The following is a 20,692-nucleotide window of genomic DNA, read 5'->3' on the forward strand; positions in this document are numbered from 1 at the left end:
GAGCTTTGAGTGTGCCTGACTGTGAAAAAGTTAAAGGTAAGCACTGTTTCTGCCCGGTTTCGAACCGGGGACCTTTCGCGTGTGAGGCGAACGTGATAACCATTACACTACAGAAACCTATTCATGCTGCTTTGTTGGGCCTTGCAAGTGGAAAGTCTACTCTAAAGTAGAATGCTTGAAAAGGGTTGCTGAAAGCGATATTGTAGCAAAAAGCACTAGCGTGTGCACAGTGTTTCTGCCCGGTTTCGAACCGGGGACCTTTCGCGTGTTAGGCGAACGTGATAACCACTACACTACAGAAACCCATTCTTGCAGATTTTTTGTGCCTTGCAAACCGAAAGTCTACGCTAAAGTACAATGCTTGAAAGGGGGTGATGAAAGCGACATTGTGGCAAAAAGCACTAGCGTGTGCACAGTGTTTATGCCCGGTTTCTAACTGGGGACCTTTCGTGTGTGAGGCGAACGTGGTAACCACTACACCACAGAAACCCACCACGATAGGCCTTTTCCGGTTGGAGGGTCGGAGGTTGGGGTCACCGTATTAGCTATTATTTGTTTCTGGTTATTTAAAAACCTGAGTTCAGTTTACCATCCTTGCAAATGATACTCTTGAGTAATGAAGAAAACAAGGAAGAAAGCCCATTTCAGATGCCTAGCTTGATACAAATACCATCCTCAAAACAGCCAGTACTGGCAAGATAGACTGAGTCATGGATATCACCTCTAGCTGTTCCACACACTTTTCTCACCAGATCAGAGGAAAACATACACCAATGGTCGTTAGGTTTTCCAACTCAGCTGACTAAGCAGGAGAGCCAAAGTCCGCATTCCTATTGCCTTTGGGTCCAGAAAACAAGTTTTCCTAAACACTTACAGCGATGGTCAGCAGGTTTTACTAGTCAGCTATTACAGAGTCTGCACTATAGGCACTGCAGCAAAACTTTGCCTGTGTAGGACCAGCAAACCAGCTCACCTAACATCTTCAGGCAAGGGTCTTCAATTTCTCCTGGTCGACTTATAAACAGTGAAGAAAAAGAGCTCCCAGTGAAGGTGTTGCACCTAAACTGTGCTTTATATTGGCAGATTTCACTTACGGCTGCAAGAGGGGCATGGTGTGGCAAGAGCTTTGAGTGTGCCTGACTGTGAAAAAGTTAAAGGTAAGCACTGTTTCTGCCCGGTTTCGAACCGGGGACCTTTCGCGTGTGAGGCGAACGTGATAACCACTACACTACAGAAACCTATTCATGCTGCTTTGTTGGGCCTTGCAAGTGGAAAGTCTACTCTAAAGTAGAATGCTTGAAAAGGGTTGCTGAAAGCGATATTGTAGCAAAAAGCACTAGCGTGTGCACAGTGTTTCTGCCCGGTTTCGAACCGGGGACCTTTCGCGTGTTAGGCGAACGTGATAACCACTACACTACAGAAACCTATTCTTGCTTTTTTTTTGTGCCTTGCAAACCGAAAGTCTATGCTAAAGTACAATGCTTGAAAGGGGGTGATGAAAGCGACATTGTGGCAAAAAGCACTAGCGTGTGCACAGTGTTTCTGCCCGGTTTCTAACTGGGGACCTTTCGTGTGTGAGGCGAACGTGATTACCACTACACCACAGAAACCCACCACGATAGGCCTTTTCCGGTTGGAGGGTCGGAGGTTGGGGTCACCGTATTAGCTATTATTTGTTTCTGGTTATTTAAAAACCTGAGTTCAGTTTACCATCCTTGCAAATGATACTCTTGAGTAATGAAGAAAACAAGGAAGAAAGCCCATTTCAGATGCCTAGCTTGATACAAATACCATCCTCAAAACAGCCAGTACTGGCAAGATAGACTGAGTCATGGATATCACCTCTAGCTGTTCCACACACTTTTCTCACCAGATCAGAGGAAAACATACACCAATGGTCGTTAGGTTTTCCAACTCAGCTGACTAAGCAGGAGAGCCAAAGTCCGCATTCCTATTGCCTTTGGGTCCAGAAAACAAGTTTTCCTAAACACTTACAGCGATGGTCAGCAGGTTTTACTAGTCAGCTATTACAGAGTCTGCACTATAGGCACTGCAGCAAAACTTTGCCTGTGTAGGACCAGCAAACCAGCTCACCTAACATCTTCAGGCAAGGGTCTTCAATTTCTCCTGGTCGACTTATAAACAGTGAAGAAAAAGAGCTCCCAGTGAAGGTGTTGCACCTAAACTGTGCTTTATATTGGCAGATTTCACTTACGACTGCAAGAGGGGCATGGTGTGGCAAGAGCTTTGAGTGTGCCTGACTGTGAAAAAGTTAAAGGTAAGCACTGTTTCTGCCCGGTTTCGAACCGGGGACCTTTCGCGTGTGAGGCGAACGTGATAACCACTACACTACAGAAACCTATTCATGCTGCTTTGTTGGGCCTTGCAAGTGGAAAGTCTACTCTAAAGTAGAATGCTTGAAAAGGGTTGCTGAAAGCGATATTGTAGCAAAAAGCACTAGCGTGTGCACAGTGTTTCTGCCCGGTTTCGAACCGGGGACCTTTCGCGTGTTAGGCGAACGTGATAACCACTACACTACAGAAACCCATTCTTGCAGATTTTTTGTGCCTTGCAAACCGAAAGTCTACGCTAAAGTACAATGCTTGAAAGGGGGTGATGAAAGCGACATTGTGGCAAAAAGCACTAGCGTGTGCACAGTGTTTATGCCCGGTTTCTAACTGGGGACCTTTCGTGTGTGAGGCGAACGTGATAACCACTACACCACAGAAACCCACCACGATAGGCCTTTTCCGGTTGGAGGGTCGGAGGTTGGGGTCACCGTATTAGCTATTATTTGTTTCTGGTTATTTAAAAACCTGAGTTCAGTTTACCATCCTTGCAAATGATACTCTTGAGTAATGAAGAAAACAAGGAAGAAAGCCCATTTCAGATGCCTAGCTTGATACAAATACCATCCTCAAAACAGCCAGTACTGGCAAGATAGACTGAGTCATGGATATCACCTCTAGCTGTTCCACACACTTTTCTCACCAGATCAGAGGAAAACATACACCAATGGTCGTTAGGTTTTCCAACTCAGCTGACTAAGCAGGAGAGCCAAAGTCCGCATTCCTATTGCCTTTGGGTCCAGAAAACAAGTTTTCCTAAACACTTACAGCGATGGTCAGCAGGTTTTACTAGTCAGCTATTACAGAGTCTGCACTATAGGCACTGCAGCAAAACTTTGCCTGTGTAGGACCAGCAAACCAGCTCACCTAACATCTTCAGGCAAGGGTCTTCAATTTCTCCTGGTCGACTTATAAACAGTGAAGAAAAAGAGCTCCCAGTGAAGGTGTTGCACCTAAACTGTGCTTTATATTGGCAGATTTCACTTACGGCTGCAAGAGGGGCATGGTGTGGCAAGAGCTTTGAGTGTGCCTGACTGTGAAAAAGTTAAAGGTAAGCACTGTTTCTGCCCGGTTTCGAACCGGGGACCTTTCGCGTGTGAGGCGAACGTGATAACCACTACACTACAGAAACCTATTCACGCTGCTCTGTTGGGCCTTGCAAGTGGAAAGTCTACTCTAAAGTAGAATGCTTGAAAAGGGTTGCTGAAAGCGATATTGTAGCAAAAAGCACTAGCGTGTGCACAGTGTTTCTGCCCGGTTTCGAACCGGGGACCTTTCGCGTGTTAGGCGAACGTGATAACCACTACACTACAGAAACCCATTCTTGCATATTTTTTGTGCCTTGCAAACCGAAAGTCTACGCTAAAGTACAATGCTTGAAAGGGGGTGATGAAAGCGACATTGTGGCAAAAAGCACTAGCGTGTGCACAGTGTTTATGCCCGGTTTCTAACTGGGGACCTTTCGTGTGTGAGGCGAACGTGATAACCACTACACCACAGAAACCCACCACGATAGGCCTTTTCCGGTTGGAGGGTCGGAGGTTGGGGTCACCGTATTAGCTATTATTTGTTTCTGGTTATTTAAAAACCTGAGTTCAGTTTACCATCCTTGCAAATGATACTCTTGAGTAATGAAGAAAACAAGGAAGAAAGCCCATTTCAGATGCCTAGCTTGATACAAATACCATCCTCAAAACAGCCAGTACTGGCAAGATAGACTGAGTCATGGATATCACCTCTAGCTGTTCCGCACACTTTTCTCACCAGATCAGAGGAAAACATACACCAATGGTCGTTAGGTTTTCCAACTCAGCTGACTAAGCAGGAGAGCCAAAGTCCGCATTCCTATTGCCTTTGGGTCCAGAAAACAAGTTTTCCTAAACACTTACAGCGATGGTCAGCAGGTTTTACTAGTCAGCTATTACAGAGTCTGCACTATAGGCACTGCAGCAAAACTTTGCCTGTGTAGGACCAGCAAACCAGCTCACCTAACATCTTCAGGCAAGGGTCTTCAATTTCTCCTGGTCGACTTATAAACAGTGAAGAAAAAGAGCTCCCAGTGAAGGTGTTGCACCTAAACTGTGCTTTATATTGGCAGATTTCACTTACGGCTGCAAGAGGGGCATGGTGTGGCAAGAGCTTTGAGTGTGCCTGACTGTGAAAAAGTTAAAGGTAAGCACTGTTTCTGCCCGGTTTCGAACCGGGGACCTTTCGCGTGTGAGGCGAACGTGATAACCACTACACTACAGAAACCTATTCACGCTGCTCTGTTGGGCCTTGCAAGTGGAAAGTCTACTCTAAAGTAGAATGCTTGAAAAGGGTTGCTGAAAGCGATATTGTAGCAAAATGCACTAGCGTGTGCACAGTGTTTCTGCCCGGTTTCGAACCGGGGACCTTTCGCGTGTTAGGCGAACGTGATAACCACTACACTACTAGACCTTTCGTGTGTGAGGCGAACGTGATAACCACTACACCACAGAAACCCACCACGATAGGCCTTTTCCGGTTGGAGGGTCGGAGGTTGGGGTCACCGTATTAGCTATTATTTGTTTCTGGTTATTTAAAAACCTGAGTTCAGTTTACCATCCTTGCAAATGATACTCTTGAGTAATGAAGAAAACAAGGAAGAAAGCCCATTTCAGATGCCTAGCTTGATACAAATACCATCCTCAAAACAGCCAGTACTGGCAAGATAGACTGAGTCATGGATATCACCTCTAGCTGTTCCACACACTTTTCTCACCAGATCAGAGGAAAACATACACCAATGGTCGTTAGGTTTTCCAACTCAGCTGACTAAGCAGGAGAGCCAAAGTCCGCATTCCTATTGCCTTTGGGTCCAGAAAACAAGTTTTCCTAAACACTTACAGCGATGGTCAGCAGGTTTTACTAGTCAGCTATTACAGAGTCTGCACTATAGGCACTGCAGCAAAACTTTGCCTGTGTAGGACCAGCAAACCAGCTCACCTAACATCTTCAGGCAAGGGTCTTCAATTTCTCCTGGTCGACTTATAAACAGTGAAGAAAAAGAGCTCCCAGTGAAGGTGTTGCACCTAAACTGTGCTTTATATTGGCAGATTTCACTTACGGCTGCAAGAGGGGCATGGTGTGGCAAGAGCTTTGAGTGTGCCTGACTGTGAAAAAGTTAAAGGTAAGCACGGTTTCTGCCCGGTTTCGAACCGGGGACCTTTCGCGTGTGAGGCGAACGTGATAACCACTACACTACAGAAACCTATTCACGCTGCTCTGTTGGGCCTTGCAAGTGGAAAGTCTACTCTAAAGTAGAATGCTTGAAAAGGGTTGCTGAAAGCGATATTGTAGCAAAATGCACTAGCGTGTGCACAGTGTTTCTGCCCGGTTTCGAACCGGGGACCTTTCGCGTGTTAGGCGAACGTGATAACCACTACACTACAGAAACCCATTCTTGCAGATTTTTTGTGCCTTGCAAACCGAAAGTCTACGCTAAAGTACAATGCTTGAAAGGGGGTGATGAAAGCGACATTGTGGCAAAAAGCACTAGCGTGTGCACAGTGTTTATGCCCGGTTTCTAACTGGGGACCTTTCGTGTGTGAGGCGAACGTGGTAACCACTACACCACAGAAACCCACCACGATAGGCCTTTTCCGGTTGGAGGGTCGGAGGTTGGGGTCACCGTATTAGCTATTATTTGTTTCTGGTTATTTAAAAACCTGAGTTCAGTTTACCATCCTTGCAAATGATACTCTTGAGTAATGAAGAAAACAAGGAAGAAAGCCCATTTCAGATGCCTAGCTTGATACAAATACCATCCTCAAAACAGCCAGTACTGGCAAGATAGACTGAGTCATGGATATCACCTCTAGCTGTTCCACACACTTTTCTCACCAGATCAGAGGAAAACATACACCAATGGTCGTTAGGTTTTCCAACTCAGCTGACTAAGCAGGAGAGCCAAAGTCCGCATTCCTATTGCCTTTGGGTCCAGAAAACAAGTTTTCCTAAACACTTACAGCGATGGTCAGCAGGTTTTACTAGTCAGCTATTACAGAGTCTGCACTATAGGCACTGCAGCAAAACTTTGCCTGTGTAGGACCAGCAAACCAGCTCACCTAACATCTTCAGGCAAGGGTCTTCAATTTCTCCTGGTCGACTTATAAACAGTGAAGAAAAAGAGCTCCCAGTGAAGGTGTTGCACCTAAACTGAGCTTTATATTGGCAGATTTCACTTACGGCTGCAAGAGGGGCATGGTGTGGCAAGAGCTTTGAGTGTGCCTGACTGTGAAAAAGTTAAAGGTAAGCACTGTTTCTGCCCGGTTTCGAACCGGGGACCTTTCGCGTGTGAGGCGAACGTGATAACCACTACACTACAGAAACCTATTCATGCTGCTTTGTTGGGCCTTGCAAGTGGAAAGTCTACTCTAAAGTAGAATGCTTGAAAAGGGTTGCTGAAAGCGATATTGTAGCAAAAAGCACTAGCGTGTGCACAGTGTTTCTGCCCGGTTTCGAACCGGGGACCTTTCGCGTGTTAGGCGAACGTGATAACCACTACACTACAGAAACCCATTCGTGCAGATTTTTTGTGCCTTGCAAACCGAAAGTCTACGCTAAAGTACAATGCTTGAAAGGGGGTGATGAAAGCGACATTGTGGCAAAAAGCACTAGCGTGTGCACAGTGTTTATGCCCGGTTTCTAACTGGGGACCTTTCGTGTGTGAGGCGAACGTGATAACCACTACACCACAGAAACCCACCACGATAGGCCTTTTCCGGTTGGAGGGTCGGAGGTTGGGGTCACCGTATTAGCTATTATTTGTTTCTGGTTATTTAAAAACCTGAGTTCAGTTTACCATCCTTGCAAATGATACTCTTGAGTAATGAAGAAAACAAGGAAGAAAGCCCATTTCAGATGCCTAGCTTGATACAAATACCATCCTCAAAACAGCCAGTACTGGCAAGATAGACTGAGTCATGGATATCACCTCTAGCTGTTCCACACACTTTTCTCACCAGATCAGAGGAAAACATGCACCAATGGTCGTTAGGTTTTCCAACTCAGCTGACTAAGCAGGAGAGCCAAAGTCCGCATTCCTATTGCCTTTGGGTCCAGAAAACAAGTTTTCCTAAACACTTACAGCGATGGTCAGCAGGTTTTACTAGTCAGCTATTACAGAGTCTGCACTATAGGCACTGCAGCAAAACTTTGCCTGTGTAGGACCAGCAAACCAGCTCACCTAACATCTTCAGGCAAGGGTCTTCAATTTCTCCTGGTCGACTTATAAACAGTGAAGAAAAAGAGCTCCCAGTGAAGGTGTTGCACCTAAACTGTGCTTTATATTGGCAGATTTCACTTACGGCTGCAAGAGGGGCATGGTGTGGCAAGAGCTTTGAGTGTGCCTGACTGTGAAAAAGTTAAAGGTAAGCACTGTTTCTGCCCGGTTTCGAACCGGGGACCTTTCGCGTGTGAGGCGAACGTGATAACCACTACACTACAGAAACCTATTCATGCTGCTTTGTTGGGCCTTGCAAGTGGAAAGTCTACTCTAAAGTAGAATGCTTGAAAAGGGTTGCTGAAAGCGATATTGTAGCAAAAAGCACTAGCGTGTGCACAGTGTTTCTGCCCGGTTTCGAACCGGGGACCTTTCGCGTGTTAGGCGAACGTGATAACCACTACACTACAGAAACCCATTCTTGCAGATTTTTTGTGCCTTGCAAACCGAAAGTCTACGCTAAAGTACAATGCTTGAAAGGGGGTGATGAAAGCGACATTGTGGCAAAAAGCACTAGCGTGTGCACAGTGTTTATGCCCGGTTTCTAACTGGGGACCTTTCGTGTGTGAGGCGAACGTGATAACCACTACACCACAGAAACCCACCACGATAGGCCTTTTCCGGTTGGAGGGTCGGAGGTTGGGGTCACCGTATTAGCTATTATTTGTTTCTGGTTATTTAAAAACCTGAGTTCAGTTTACCATCCTTGCAAATGATACTCTTGAGTAATGAAGAAAACAAGGAAGAAAGCCCATTTCAGATGCCTAGCTTGATACAAATACCATCCTCAAAACAGCCAGTACTGGCAAGATAGACTGAGTCATGGATATCACCTCTAGCTGTTCCACACACTTTTCTCACCAGATCAGAGGAAAACATGCACCAATGGTCGTTAGGTTTTCCAACTCAGCTGACTAAGCAGGAGAGCCAAAGTCCGCATTCCTATTGCCTTTGGGTCCAGAAAACAAGTTTTCCTAAACACTTACAGCGATGGTCAGCAGGTTTTACTAGTCAGCTATTACAGAGTCTGCACTATAGGCACTGCAGCAAAACTTTGCCTGTGTAGGACCAGCAAACCAGCTCACCTAACATCTTCAGGCAAGGGTCTTCAATTTCTCCTGGTCGACTTATAAACAGTGAAGAAAAAGAGCTCCCAGTGAAGGTGTTGCACCTAAACTGTGCTTTATATTGGCAGATTTCACTTACGGCTGCAAGAGGGGCATGGTGTGGCAAGAGCTTTGAGTGTGCCTGACTGTGAAAAAGTTAAAGGTAAGCACGGTTTCTGCCCGGTTTCGAACCGGGGACCTTTCGCGTGTGAGGCGAACGTGATAACCACTACACTACAGAAACCTATTCACGCTGCTCTGTTGGGCCTTGCAAGTGGAAAGTCTACTCTAAAGTAGAATGCTTGAAAAGGGTTGCTGAAAGCGATATTGTAGCAAAATGCACTAGCGTGTGCACAGTGTTTCTGCCCGGTTTCGAACCGGGGACCTTTCGCGTGTTAGGCGAACGTGATAACCACTACACTACAGAAACCCATTCTTGCAGATTTTTTGTGCCTTGCAAACCGAAAGTCTACGCTAAAGTACAATGCTTGAAAGGGGGTGATGAAAGCGACATTGTGGCAAAAAGCACTAGCGTGTGCACAGTGTTTATGCCCGGTTTCTAACTGGGGACCTTTCGTGTGTGAGGCGAACGTGGTAACCACTACACCACAGAAACCCACCACGATAGGCCTTTTCCGGTTGGAGGGTCGGAGGTTGGGGTCACCGTATTAGCTATTATTTGTTTCTGGTTATTTAAAAACCTGAGTTCAGTTTACCATCCTTGCAAATGATACTCTTGAGTAATGAAGAAAACAAGGAAGAAAGCCCATTTCAGATGCCTAGCTTGATACAAATACCATCCTCAAAACAGCCAGTACTGGCAAGATAGACTGAGTCATGGATATCACCTCTAGCTGTTCCACACACTTTTCTCACCAGATCAGAGGAAAACATACACCAATGGTCGTTAGGTTTTCCAACTCAGCTGACTAAGCAGGAGAGCCAAAGTCCGCATTCCTATTGCCTTTGGGTCCAGAAAACAAGTTTTCCTAAACACTTACAGCGATGGTCAGCAGGTTTTACTAGTCAGCTATTACAGAGTCTGCACTATAGGCACTGCAGCAAAACTTTGCCTGTGTAGGACCAGCAAACCAGCTCACCTAACATCTTCAGGCAAGGGTCTTCAATTTCTCCTGGTCGACTTATAAACAGTGAAGAAAAAGAGCTCCCAGTGAAGGTGTTGCACCTAAACTGAGCTTTATATTGGCAGATTTCACTTACGGCTGCAAGAGGGGCATGGTGTGGCAAGAGCTTTGAGTGTGCCTGACTGTGAAAAAGTTAAAGGTAAGCACTGTTTCTGCCCGGTTTCGAACCGGGGACCTTTCGCGTGTGAGGCGAACGTGATAACCACTACACTACAGAAACCTATTCATGCTGCTTTGTTGGGCCTTGCAAGTGGAAAGTCTACTCTAAAGTAGAATGCTTGAAAAGGGTTGCTGAAAGCGATATTGTAGCAAAAAGCACTAGCGTGTGCACAGTGTTTCTGCCCGGTTTCGAACCGGGGACCTTTCGCGTGTTAGGCGAACGTGATAACCACTACACTACAGAAACCCATTCGTGCAGATTTTTTGTGCCTTGCAAACCGAAAGTCTACGCTAAAGTACAATGCTTGAAAGGGGGTGATGAAAGCGACATTGTGGCAAAAAGCACTAGCGTGTGCACAGTGTTTATGCCCGGTTTCTAACTGGGGACCTTTCGTGTGTGAGGCGAACGTGATAACCACTACACCACAGAAACCCACCACGATAGGCCTTTTCCGGTTGGAGGGTCGGAGGTTGGGGTCACCGTATTAGCTATTATTTGTTTCTGGTTATTTAAAAACCTGAGTTCAGTTTACCATCCTTGCAAATGATACTCTTGAGTAATGAAGAAAACAAGGAAGAAAGCCCATTTCAGATGCCTAGCTTGATACAAATACCATCCTCAAAACAGCCAGTACTGGCAAGATAGACTGAGTCATGGATATCACCTCTAGCTGTTCCACACACTTTTCTCACCAGATCAGAGGAAAACATGCACCAATGGTCGTTAGGTTTTCCAACTCAGCTGACTAAGCAGGAGAGCCAAAGTCCGCATTCCTATTGCCTTTGGGTCCAGAAAACAAGTTTTCCTAAACACTTACAGCGATGGTCAGCAGGTTTTACTAGTCAGCTATTACAGAGTCTGCACTATAGGCACTGCAGCAAAACTTTGCCTGTGTAGGACCAGCAAACCAGCTCACCTAACATCTTCAGGCAAGGGTCTTCAATTTCTCCTGGTCGACTTATAAACAGTGAAGAAAAAGAGCTCCCAGTGAAGGTGTTGCACCTAAACTGTGCTTTATATTGGCAGATTTCACTTACGGCTGCAAGAGGGGCATGGTGTGGCAAGAGCTTTGAGTGTGCCTGACTGTGAAAAAGTTAAAGGTAAGCACGGTTTCTGCCCGGTTTCGAACCGGGGACCTTTCGCGTGTGAGGCGAACGTGATAACCACTACACTACAGAAACCTATTCACGCTGCTCTGTTGGGCCTTGCAAGTGGAAAGTCTACTCTAAAGTAGAATGCTTGAAAAGGGTTGCTGAAAGCGATATTGTAGCAAAATGCACTAGCGTGTGCACAGTGTTTCTGCCCGGTTTCGAACCGGGGACCTTTCGCGTGTTAGGCGAACGTGATAACCACTACACTACAGAAACCCATTCTTGCAGATTTTTTGTGCCTTGCAAACCGAAAGTCTACGCTAAAGTACAATGCTTGAAAGGGGGTGATGAAAGCGACATTGTGGCAAAAAGCACTAGCGTGTGCACAGTGTTTATGCCCGGTTTCTAACTGGGGACCTTTCGTGTGTGAGGCGAACGTGGTAACCACTACACCACAGAAACCCACCACGATAGGCCTTTTCCGGTTGGAGGGTCGGAGGTTGGGGTCACCGTATTAGCTATTATTTGTTTCTGGTTATTTAAAAACCTGAGTTCAGTTTACCATCCTTGCAAATGATACTCTTGAGTAATGAAGAAAACAAGGAAGAAAGCCCATTTCAGATGCCTAGCTTGATACAAATACCATCCTCAAAACAGCCAGTACTGGCAAGATAGACTGAGTCATGGATATCACCTCTAGCTGTTCCACACACTTTTCTCACCAGATCAGAGGAAAACATACACCAATGGTCGTTAGGTTTTCCAACTCAGCTGACTAAGCAGGAGAGCCAAAGTCCGCATTCCTATTGCCTTTGGGTCCAGAAAACAAGTTTTCCTAAACACTTACAGCGATGGTCAGCAGGTTTTACTAGTCAGCTATTACAGAGTCTGCACTATAGGCACTGCAGCAAAACTTTGCCTGTGTAGGACCAGCAAACCAGCTCACCTAACATCTTCAGGCAAGGGTCTTCAATTTCTCCTGGTCGACTTATAAACAGTGAAGAAAAAGAGCTCCCAGTGAAGGTGTTGCACCTAAACTGAGCTTTATATTGGCAGATTTCACTTACGGCTGCAAGAGGGGCATGGTGTGGCAAGAGCTTTGAGTGTGCCTGACTGTGAAAAAGTTAAAGGTAAGCACTGTTTCTGCCCGGTTTCGAACCGGGGACCTTTCGCGTGTGAGGCGAACGTGATAACCACTACACTACAGAAACCTATTCATGCTGCTTTGTTGGGCCTTGCAAGTGGAAAGTCTACTCTAAAGTAGAATGCTTGAAAAGGGTTGCTGAAAGCGATATTGTAGCAAAAAGCACTAGCGTGTGCACAGTGTTTCTGCCCGGTTTCGAACCGGGGACCTTTCGCGTGTTAGGCGAACGTGATAACCACTACACTACAGAAACCCATTCGTGCAGATTTTTTGTGCCTTGCAAACCGAAAGTCTACGCTAAAGTACAATGCTTGAAAGGGGGTGATGAAAGCGACATTGTGGCAAAAAGCACTAGCGTGTGCACAGTGTTTATGCCCGGTTTCTAACTGGGGACCTTTCGTGTGTGAGGCGAACGTGATAACCACTACACCACAGAAACCCACCACGATAGGCCTTTTCCGGTTGGAGGGTCGGAGGTTGGGGTCACCGTATTAGCTATTATTTGTTTCTGGTTATTTAAAAACCTGAGTTCAGTTTACCATCCTTGCAAATGATACTCTTGAGTAATGAAGAAAACAAGGAAGAAAGCCCATTTCAGATGCCTAGCTTGATACAAATACCATCCTCAAAACAGCCAGTACTGGCAAGATAGACTGAGTCATGGATATCACCTCTAGCTGTTCCACACACTTTTCTCACCAGATCAGAGGAAAACATTCACCAATGGTCGTTAGGTTTTCCAACTCAGCTGACTAAGCAGGAGAGCCAAAGTCCGCATTCCTATTGCCTTTGGGTCCAGAAAACAAGTTTTCCTAAACACTTACAGCGATGGTCAGCAGGTTTTACTAGTCAGCTATTACAGAGTCTGCACTATAGGCACTGCAGCAAAACTTTGCCTGTGTAGGACCAGCAAACCAGCTCACCTAACATCTTCAGGCAAGGGTCTTCAATTTCTCCTGGTCGACTTATAAACAGTGAAGAAAAAGAGCTCCCAGTGAAGGTGTTGCACCTAAACTGTGCTTTATATTGGCAGATTTCACTTACGGCTGCAAGAGGGGCATGGTGTGGCAAGAGCTTTGAGTGTGCCTGACTGTGAAAAAGTTAAAGGTAAGCACTGTTTCTGCCCGGTTTCGAACCGGGGACCTTTCGCGTGTGAGGCGAACGTGATAACCACTACACTACAGAAACCTATTCATGCTGCTTTGTTGGGCCTTGCAAGTGGAAAGTCTACTCTAAAGTAGAATGCTTGAAAAGGGTTGCTGAAAGCGATATTGTAGCAAAAAGCACTAGCGTGTGCACAGTGTTTCTGCCCGGTTTCGAACCGGGGACCTTTCGCGTGTTAGGCGAACGTGATAACCACTACACTACAGAAACCCATTCTTGCAGATTTTTTGTGCCTTGCAAACCGAAAGTCTACGCTAAAGTACAATGCTTGAAAGGGGGTGATGAAAGCGACATTGTGGCAAAAAGCACTAGCGTGTGCACAGTGTTTATGCCCGGTTTCTAACTGGGGACCTTTCGTGTGTGAGGCGAACGTGATAACCACTACACCACAGAAACCCACCACGATAGGCCTTTTCCGGTTGGAGGGTCGGAGGTTGGGGTCACCGTATTAGCTATTATTTGTTTCTGGTTATTTAAAAACCTGAGTTCAGTTTACCATCCTTGCAAATGATACTCTTGAGTAATGAAGAAAACAAGGAAGAAAGCCCATTTCAGATGCCTAGCTTGATACAAATACCATCCTCAAAACAGCCAGTACTGGCAAGATAGACTGAGTCATGGATATCACCTCTAGCTGTTCCACACACTTTTCTCACCAGATCAGAGGAAAACATGCACCAATGGTCGTTAGGTTTTCCAACTCAGCTGACTAAGCAGGAGAGCCAAAGTCCGCATTCCTATTGCCTTTGGGTCCAGAAAACAAGTTTTCCTAAACACTTACAGCGATGGTCAGCAGGTTTTACTAGTCAGCTATTACAGAGTCTGCACTATAGGCACTGCAGCAAAACTTTGCCTGTGTAGGACCAGCAAACCAGCTCACCTAACATCTTCAGGCAAGGGTCTTCAATTTCTCCTGGTCGACTTATAAACAGTGAAGAAAAAGAGCTCCCAGTGAAGGTGTTGCACCTAAACTGTGCTTTATATTGGCAGATTTCACTTACGGCTGCAAGAGGGGCATGGTGTGGCAAGAGCTTTGAGTGTGCCTGACTGTGAAAAAGTTAAAGGTAAGCACTGTTTCTGCCCGGTTTCGAACCGGGGACCTTTCGCGTGTGAGGCGAACGTGATAACCACTACACTACAGAAACCTATTCACGCTGCTCTGTTGGGCCTTGCAAGTGGAAAGTCTACTCTAAAGTAGAATGCTTGAAAAGGGTTGCTGAAAGCGATATTGTAGCAAAATGCACTAGCGTGTGCACAGTGTTTCTGCCCGGTTTCGAACCGGGGACCTTTCGCGTGTTAGGCGAACGTGATAACCACTACACTACTAGACCTTTCGTGTGTGAGGCGAACGTGATAACCACTACACCACAGAAACCCACCACGATAGGCCTTTTCCGGTTGGAGGGTCGGAGGTTGGGGTCACCGTATTAGCTATTATTTGTTTCTGGTTATTTAAAAACCTGAGTTCAGTTTACCATCCTTGCAAATGATACTCTTGAGTAATGAAGAAAACAAGGAAGAAAGCCCATTTCAGATGCCTAGCTTGATACAAATACCATCCTCAAAACAGCCAGTACTGGCAAGATAGACTGAGTCATGGATATCACCTCTAGCTGTTCCACACACTTTTCTCACCAGATCAGAGGAAAACATACACCAATGGTCGTTAGGTTTTCCAACTCAGCTGACTAAGCAGGAGAGCCAAAGTCCGCATTCCTATTGCCTTTGGGTCCAGAAAACAAGTTTTCCTAAACACTTACAGCGATGGTCAGCAGGTTTTACTAGTCAGCTATTACAGAGTCTGCACTATAGGCACTGCAGCAAAACTTTGCCTGTGTAGGACCAGCAAACCAGCTCACCTAACATCTTCAGGCAAGGGTCTTCAATTTCTCCTGGTCGACTTATAAACAGTGAAGAAAAAGAGCTCCCAGTGAAGGTGTTGCACCTAAACTGTGCTTTATATTGGCAGATTTCACTTACGGCTGCAAGAGGGGCATGGTGTGGCAAGAGCTTTGAGTGTGCCTGACTGTGAAAAAGTTAAAGGTAAGCACGGTTTCTGCCCGGTTTCGAACCGGGGACCTTTCGCGTGTGAGGCGAACGTGATAACCACTACACTACAGAAACCTATTCACGCTGCTCTGTTGGGCCTTGCAAGTGGAAAGTCTACTCTAAAGTAGAATGCTTGAAAAGGGTTGCTGAAAGCGATATTGTAGCAAAATGCACTAGCGTGTGCACAGTGTTTCTGCCCGGTTTCGAACCGGGGACCTTTCGCGTGTTAGGCGAACGTGATAACCACTACACTACAGAAACCCATTCTTGCAGATTTTTTGTGCCTTGCAAACCGAAAGTCTACGCTAAAGTACAATGCTTGAAAGGGGGTGATGAAAGCGACATTGTGGCAAAAAGCACTAGCGTGTGCACAGTGTTTATGCCCGGTTTCTAACTGGGGACCTTTCGTGTGTGAGGCGAACGTGGTAACCACTACACCACAGAAACCCACCACGATAGGCCTTTTCCGGTTGGAGGGTCGGAGGTTGGGGTCACCGTATTAGCTATTATTTGTTTCTGGTTATTTAAAAACCTGAGTTCAGTTTACCATCCTTGCAAATGATACTCTTGAGTAATGAAGAAAACAAGGAAGAAAGCCCATTTCAGATGCCTAGCTTGATACAAATACCATCCTCAAAACAGCCAGTACTGGCAAGATAGACTGAGTCATGGATATCACCTCTAGCTGTTCCACACACTTTTCTCACCAGATCAGAGGAAAACATACACCAATGGTCGTTAGGTTTTCCAACTCAGCAGACTAAGCAGGAGAGCCAAAGTCCGCATTCCTATTGCCTTTGGGTCCAGAAAACAAGTTTTCCTAAACACTTACAGCGATGGTCAGCAGGTTTTACTAGTCAGCTATTACAGAGTCTGCACTATAGGCACTGCAGCAAAACTTTGCCTGTGTAGGACCAGCAAACCAGCTCACCTAACATCTTCAGGCAAGGGTCTTCAATTTCTCCTGGTCGACTTATAAACAGTGAAGAAAAAGAGCTCCCAGTGAAGGTGTTGCACCTAAACTGTGCTTTATATTGGCAGATTTCACTTACGGCTGCAAGAGGGGCATGGTGTGGCAAGAGCTTTGAGTGTGCCTGACTGTGAAAAAGTTAAAGGTAAGCACTGTTTCTGCCCGGTTTCGAACCGGGGACCTTTCGCGTGTGAGGCGAACGTGATAACCACTACACTACAGAAACCTATTCATGCTGCTTTGTTGGGCCTTGCAAGTGGAAAGTCTACTCTAAAGTAGAATGCTTGAAAAGGGTTGCTGAAAGCGATATTGTAGCAAAAAGCACTAGCGCGTGCACAGTGTTTCTGCCCGGTTTCGAACCGGGGACCTTTCGCGTGTTAGGCGAACGTGATAACCACTACACTACAGAAACCCATTCTTGCAGATTATTTGTGCCTTGCAAACCGAAAGTCTACGCTAAAGTACAATGCTTGAAAGGGGGTGATGAAAGCGACATTGTGGCAAAAAGCACTAGCGTGTGCACAGTGTTTATGCCCGGTTTCTAACTGGGGATCTTTCGTGTGTGAGGCGAACGTGGTAACCACTACACCACAGAAACCCACCACGATAGGCCTTTTCCGGTTGGAGGGTCGGAGGTTGGGGTCACCGTATTAGCTATTATTTGTTTCTGGTTATTTAAAAACCTGAGTTCAGTTTACCATCCTTGCAAATGATACTCTTGAGTAATGAAGAAAACAAGGAAGAAAGCCCATTTCAGATGCCTAGCTTGATACAAATACCATCCTCAAAACAGCCAGTACTGGCAAGATAGACTGAGTCATGGATATCACCTCTAGCTGTTCCACACACTTTTCTCACCAGATCAGAGGAAAACATACACCAATGGTCGTTAGGTTTTCCAACTCAGCAGACTAAGCAGGAGAGCCAAAGTCCGAATTCCTATTGCCTTTGGGTCCAGAAAACAAGTTTTCCTAAACACTTACAGCGATGGTCAGCAGGTTTTACTAGTCAGCTATTACAGAGTCTGCACTATAGGCACTGCAGCAAAACTTTGCCTGTGTAGGACCAGCAAACCAGCTCACCTAACATCTTCAGGCAAGGGTCTTCAATTTCTCCTGGTCGACTTATAAACAGTGAAGAAAAAGAGCTCCCAGTGAAGGTGTTGCACCTAAACTGTGCTTTATATTGGCAGATTTCACTTACGGCTGCAAGAGGGGCATGGTGTGGCAAGAGCTTTGAGTGTGCCTGACTGTGAAAAAGTTAAAGGTAAGCACTGTTTCTGCCCAGTTTCAAACCAGGGACCTTTCGCGTGTGAGGCGAACGTGATAACCACTACACTACAGAAACCTATTCATGCTGCTTTGTTGGGCCTTGCAAGTGGAAAGTCTACTCTAAAGTAGAATGCTTGAAAAGGGTTGCTGAAAGCGATATTGTAGCAAAAAGCACTAGCGCGTGCACAGTGTTTCTGCCCGGTTTCGAACCGGGGACCTTTCGCGTGTTAGGCGAACGTGATAACCACTACACTACAGAAACCCATTCTTGCAGATTTTTTGTGCCTTGCAAACCGAAAGTCTACGCTAAAGTACAATGCTTGAAAGGGGGTGATGAAAGCGACATTGTGGCAAAAAGCACTAGCGTGTGCACAGTGTTTATGCCCGGTTTCTAACTGGGGACCTTTCGTGTGTGAGGCGAACGTGATAACCACTACACCACAGAAACCCACCACGATAGGCCTTTTCCGGTTGGAGGGTCGGAGGTTGGGGTCACCGTATTAGCTATTATTTGTTTCTGGTTATTTAAAAACCTGAGTTCAGTTTACCATCCTTGCAAATGATACTCTTGAGTAATGAAGAAAACAAGGAAGAAAGCCCATTTCAGATGCCTAGCTTGATACAAATACCATCCTCAAAACAGCCAGTACTGGCAAGATAGACTGAGTCATGGATATCACCTCTAGCTGTTCCACACACTTTTCTCACCAGATCAGAGGAAAACATACACCAATGGTCGTTAGGTTTTCCAACTCAGCTGACTAAGCAGGAGAGCCAAAGTCCGCATTCCTATTGCCTTTGGGTCCAGAAAACAAGTTTTCCTAAACACTTACAGCGATGGTCAGCAGGTTTTACTAGTCAGCTATTACAGAGTCTGCACTATAGGCACTGCAGCAAAACTTTGCCTGTGTAGGACCAGCAAACCAGCTCACCTAACATCTTCAGGCAAGGGTCTTCAATTTCTCCTGGTCGACTTATAAACAGTGAAGAAAAAGAGCTCCCAGTGAAGGTGTTGCACCTAAACTGTGCTTTATATTGGCAGATTTCACTTACGGCTGCAAGAGGGGCATGGTGTGGCAAGAGCTTTGAGTGTGCCTGACTGTGAAAAAGTTAAAGGTAAGCACTGTTTCTGCCCGGTTTCGAACCGGGGACCTTTCACGTGTGAGGCGAACGTGATAACCACTACACTACAGAAACCTATTCATGCTGCTTTGTTGGGCCTTGCAAGTGGAAAGTCTACTCTAAAGTAGAATGCTTGAAAAGGGTTGCTGAAAGCGATATTGTAGCAAAAAGCACTAGCGCGTGCACAGTGTTTCTGCCCGGTTTCGATCCGGGGACCTTTCGCGTGTTAGGCGAACGTGATAACCACTACACTACAGAAACCCATTCTTGCAGATTATTTGTGCCTTGCAAACCGAAAGTCTACGCTAAAGTACAATGCTTGAAAGGGGGTGATGAAAGCGACATTGTGGCAAAAAGCACTAGCGTGTGCACAGTGTTTATGCCCGGTTTCTAACTGGGGACCTTTCGTGTGTGAGGCGAACGTGGTAACCACTACACCACAGAAACCCACCACGATAGGCCTTTTCCGGTTGGAGGGTCGGAGGTTGGGGTCACCGTATTAGCTATTATTTGTTTCTGGTTATTTAAAAACCTGAGTTCAGTTTACCATCCTTGCAAATGATACTCTTGAGTAATGAAGAAAACAAGGAAGAAAGCCCATTTCAGATGCCTAGCTTGATACAAATACCATCCTCAAAACAGCCAGTACTGGCAAGATAGACTGAGTCATGGATATCACCTCTAGCTGTTCCACACACTTTTCTCACCAGATCAGAGGAAAACATACACCAATGGTCGTTAGGTTTTCCAACTCAGCTGACTAAGCAGGAGAGCCAAAGTCCGAATTCCTATTGCCTTTGGGTCCAGAAAACAAGTTTTCCTAAACACTTACAGCGATGGTCAGCAGGTTTTACTAGTCAGCTATTACAGAGTCTGCACTATAGGCACTGCAGCAAAACTTTGCCTGTGTAGGACCAGCAAACCAGCTCACCTAACATCTTCAGGCAAGGGTCTTCAATTTCTCCTGGTCGACTTATAAACAGTGAAGAAAAAGAGCTCCCAGTGAAGGTGTTGCACCTAAACTGTGCTTTATATTGGCAGATTTCACTTACGGCTGCAAGAGGGGCATGGTGTGGCAAGAGCTTTGAGTGTGCCTGACTGTGAAAAAGTTCCCAGTGCCTTTTCCGGTTGGAGGGTCGGAGGTTGGGGTCACCGTATTAGCTATTATTTGTTTCTGGTTATTTAAAAACCTGAGTTCAGTTTACCATCCTTGCAAATGATACTCTTGAGTAATGAAGAAAACAAGGAAGAAAGCTCATTTCAGATGCCTAGCTTGATACAAATACCATCCTCAAAACAGCCAGTACTGGCAAGATAGACTGAGTCATGGATATCACCTCTAGCTGTTCCACACACTTTTCTCACCAGATCAGAGGAAAACATACACCAATGGTCGTTAGGTTTTCCAACTCAGCTGACTAAGCAGGAGAGCCAAAGTCCGCATTCCTATTGCCTTTGGGTCCAGAAAACAAGTTTTCCTAAACACTTACAGCGATGGTCAGCAGGTTTTACTAGTCAGCTATTACAGAGTCTGCACTATAGGCACTGCAGCAAAACTTTGCCTGTGTAGGACCAGCAAACCAGCTCACCTAACATCTTCAGGCAAGGGTCTTCAATTTCTCCTGGTCGACTTATAAACAGTGAAGAAAAAGAGCTCCCAGTGAAGGTGTTGCACCTAAACTGTGCTTTATATTGGCAGATTTCACTTACGGCTGCAAGAGGGGCATGGTGTGGCAAGAGCTTTGAGTGTGCCTGACTGTGAAAAAGTTAAAGGTAAGCACTGTTTCTGCCCGGTTTCGAACCGGGGACCTTTCGCGTGTGAGGCGAACGTGATAACCACTACACTACAGAAACCTATTCATGCTGCTTTGTTGGGC

At 45.9% G+C, this 20,692-nt stretch overlaps 33 non-coding genes across 33 annotated transcripts; all 33 read right to left on the reverse strand.

Annotated features, from left to right (window-relative positions):
• Nucleotides 1-44: 44 nt before the first annotated feature.
• Nucleotides 45-117, reverse strand: TRNAV-CAC (transfer RNA valine (anticodon CAC)). The gene has a single exon. It is a non-coding gene; the product is annotated as a tRNA-Val (tRNA).
• Nucleotides 118-230: 113 nt separating this feature from the next.
• On the reverse strand, nt 231-303 carry TRNAV-AAC (transfer RNA valine (anticodon AAC)). Its single transcript has one exon. It is a non-coding gene; the product is annotated as a tRNA-Val (tRNA).
• Nucleotides 304-1,165: 862 nt separating this feature from the next.
• Nucleotides 1,166-1,238, reverse strand: TRNAV-CAC (transfer RNA valine (anticodon CAC)). Its single transcript has one exon. It is a non-coding gene; the product is annotated as a tRNA-Val (tRNA).
• A 113-nt stretch (nt 1,239-1,351) lies between these two features.
• On the reverse strand, nt 1,352-1,424 carry TRNAV-AAC (transfer RNA valine (anticodon AAC)). The gene has a single exon. It is a non-coding gene; the product is annotated as a tRNA-Val (tRNA).
• An 862-nt stretch (nt 1,425-2,286) lies between these two features.
• On the reverse strand, nt 2,287-2,359 carry TRNAV-CAC (transfer RNA valine (anticodon CAC)). Its single transcript has one exon. It is a non-coding gene; the product is annotated as a tRNA-Val (tRNA).
• A 113-nt stretch (nt 2,360-2,472) lies between these two features.
• On the reverse strand, nt 2,473-2,545 carry TRNAV-AAC (transfer RNA valine (anticodon AAC)). Its single transcript has one exon. It is a non-coding gene; the product is annotated as a tRNA-Val (tRNA).
• An 862-nt stretch (nt 2,546-3,407) lies between these two features.
• Nucleotides 3,408-3,480, reverse strand: TRNAV-CAC (transfer RNA valine (anticodon CAC)). Its single transcript has one exon. It is a non-coding gene; the product is annotated as a tRNA-Val (tRNA).
• A 113-nt stretch (nt 3,481-3,593) lies between these two features.
• On the reverse strand, nt 3,594-3,666 carry TRNAV-AAC (transfer RNA valine (anticodon AAC)). The gene has a single exon. It is a non-coding gene; the product is annotated as a tRNA-Val (tRNA).
• Nucleotides 3,667-4,528: 862 nt separating this feature from the next.
• Nucleotides 4,529-4,601, reverse strand: TRNAV-CAC (transfer RNA valine (anticodon CAC)). The gene has a single exon. It is a non-coding gene; the product is annotated as a tRNA-Val (tRNA).
• A 906-nt stretch (nt 4,602-5,507) lies between these two features.
• On the reverse strand, nt 5,508-5,580 carry TRNAV-CAC (transfer RNA valine (anticodon CAC)). Its single transcript has one exon. It is a non-coding gene; the product is annotated as a tRNA-Val (tRNA).
• Nucleotides 5,581-5,693: 113 nt separating this feature from the next.
• On the reverse strand, nt 5,694-5,766 carry TRNAV-AAC (transfer RNA valine (anticodon AAC)). The gene has a single exon. It is a non-coding gene; the product is annotated as a tRNA-Val (tRNA).
• An 862-nt stretch (nt 5,767-6,628) lies between these two features.
• TRNAV-CAC (transfer RNA valine (anticodon CAC)) lies at nt 6,629-6,701 on the reverse strand. Its single transcript has one exon. It is a non-coding gene; the product is annotated as a tRNA-Val (tRNA).
• A 113-nt stretch (nt 6,702-6,814) lies between these two features.
• On the reverse strand, nt 6,815-6,887 carry TRNAV-AAC (transfer RNA valine (anticodon AAC)). Its single transcript has one exon. It is a non-coding gene; the product is annotated as a tRNA-Val (tRNA).
• An 862-nt stretch (nt 6,888-7,749) lies between these two features.
• On the reverse strand, nt 7,750-7,822 carry TRNAV-CAC (transfer RNA valine (anticodon CAC)). The gene has a single exon. It is a non-coding gene; the product is annotated as a tRNA-Val (tRNA).
• A 113-nt stretch (nt 7,823-7,935) lies between these two features.
• On the reverse strand, nt 7,936-8,008 carry TRNAV-AAC (transfer RNA valine (anticodon AAC)). The gene has a single exon. It is a non-coding gene; the product is annotated as a tRNA-Val (tRNA).
• Nucleotides 8,009-8,870: 862 nt separating this feature from the next.
• TRNAV-CAC (transfer RNA valine (anticodon CAC)) lies at nt 8,871-8,943 on the reverse strand. The gene has a single exon. It is a non-coding gene; the product is annotated as a tRNA-Val (tRNA).
• Nucleotides 8,944-9,056: 113 nt separating this feature from the next.
• TRNAV-AAC (transfer RNA valine (anticodon AAC)) lies at nt 9,057-9,129 on the reverse strand. Its single transcript has one exon. It is a non-coding gene; the product is annotated as a tRNA-Val (tRNA).
• An 862-nt stretch (nt 9,130-9,991) lies between these two features.
• Nucleotides 9,992-10,064, reverse strand: TRNAV-CAC (transfer RNA valine (anticodon CAC)). The gene has a single exon. It is a non-coding gene; the product is annotated as a tRNA-Val (tRNA).
• A 113-nt stretch (nt 10,065-10,177) lies between these two features.
• On the reverse strand, nt 10,178-10,250 carry TRNAV-AAC (transfer RNA valine (anticodon AAC)). Its single transcript has one exon. It is a non-coding gene; the product is annotated as a tRNA-Val (tRNA).
• Nucleotides 10,251-11,112: 862 nt separating this feature from the next.
• On the reverse strand, nt 11,113-11,185 carry TRNAV-CAC (transfer RNA valine (anticodon CAC)). Its single transcript has one exon. It is a non-coding gene; the product is annotated as a tRNA-Val (tRNA).
• Nucleotides 11,186-11,298: 113 nt separating this feature from the next.
• TRNAV-AAC (transfer RNA valine (anticodon AAC)) lies at nt 11,299-11,371 on the reverse strand. Its single transcript has one exon. It is a non-coding gene; the product is annotated as a tRNA-Val (tRNA).
• Nucleotides 11,372-12,233: 862 nt separating this feature from the next.
• On the reverse strand, nt 12,234-12,306 carry TRNAV-CAC (transfer RNA valine (anticodon CAC)). Its single transcript has one exon. It is a non-coding gene; the product is annotated as a tRNA-Val (tRNA).
• Nucleotides 12,307-12,419: 113 nt separating this feature from the next.
• On the reverse strand, nt 12,420-12,492 carry TRNAV-AAC (transfer RNA valine (anticodon AAC)). Its single transcript has one exon. It is a non-coding gene; the product is annotated as a tRNA-Val (tRNA).
• An 862-nt stretch (nt 12,493-13,354) lies between these two features.
• On the reverse strand, nt 13,355-13,427 carry TRNAV-CAC (transfer RNA valine (anticodon CAC)). The gene has a single exon. It is a non-coding gene; the product is annotated as a tRNA-Val (tRNA).
• A 113-nt stretch (nt 13,428-13,540) lies between these two features.
• Nucleotides 13,541-13,613, reverse strand: TRNAV-AAC (transfer RNA valine (anticodon AAC)). The gene has a single exon. It is a non-coding gene; the product is annotated as a tRNA-Val (tRNA).
• Nucleotides 13,614-14,475: 862 nt separating this feature from the next.
• On the reverse strand, nt 14,476-14,548 carry TRNAV-CAC (transfer RNA valine (anticodon CAC)). Its single transcript has one exon. It is a non-coding gene; the product is annotated as a tRNA-Val (tRNA).
• A 906-nt stretch (nt 14,549-15,454) lies between these two features.
• TRNAV-CAC (transfer RNA valine (anticodon CAC)) lies at nt 15,455-15,527 on the reverse strand. The gene has a single exon. It is a non-coding gene; the product is annotated as a tRNA-Val (tRNA).
• Nucleotides 15,528-15,640: 113 nt separating this feature from the next.
• On the reverse strand, nt 15,641-15,713 carry TRNAV-AAC (transfer RNA valine (anticodon AAC)). The gene has a single exon. It is a non-coding gene; the product is annotated as a tRNA-Val (tRNA).
• An 862-nt stretch (nt 15,714-16,575) lies between these two features.
• Nucleotides 16,576-16,648, reverse strand: TRNAV-CAC (transfer RNA valine (anticodon CAC)). The gene has a single exon. It is a non-coding gene; the product is annotated as a tRNA-Val (tRNA).
• Nucleotides 16,649-16,761: 113 nt separating this feature from the next.
• On the reverse strand, nt 16,762-16,834 carry TRNAV-AAC (transfer RNA valine (anticodon AAC)). Its single transcript has one exon. It is a non-coding gene; the product is annotated as a tRNA-Val (tRNA).
• Nucleotides 16,835-17,882: 1,048 nt separating this feature from the next.
• Nucleotides 17,883-17,955, reverse strand: TRNAV-AAC (transfer RNA valine (anticodon AAC)). Its single transcript has one exon. It is a non-coding gene; the product is annotated as a tRNA-Val (tRNA).
• Nucleotides 17,956-18,817: 862 nt separating this feature from the next.
• Nucleotides 18,818-18,890, reverse strand: TRNAV-CAC (transfer RNA valine (anticodon CAC)). Its single transcript has one exon. It is a non-coding gene; the product is annotated as a tRNA-Val (tRNA).
• Nucleotides 18,891-20,596: 1,706 nt separating this feature from the next.
• On the reverse strand, nt 20,597-20,669 carry TRNAV-CAC (transfer RNA valine (anticodon CAC)). Its single transcript has one exon. It is a non-coding gene; the product is annotated as a tRNA-Val (tRNA).
• Between the last annotated feature and the right edge of the window lie 23 nt (nt 20,670-20,692).

Source organism: Aquarana catesbeiana, linkage group LG03, assembly GCF_042186555.1.
Source record: "Aquarana catesbeiana isolate 2022-GZ linkage group LG03, ASM4218655v1, whole genome shotgun sequence".
In the NCBI taxonomy this organism is placed as follows: Eukaryota; Metazoa; Chordata; class Amphibia; order Anura; family Ranidae; genus Aquarana; species Aquarana catesbeiana.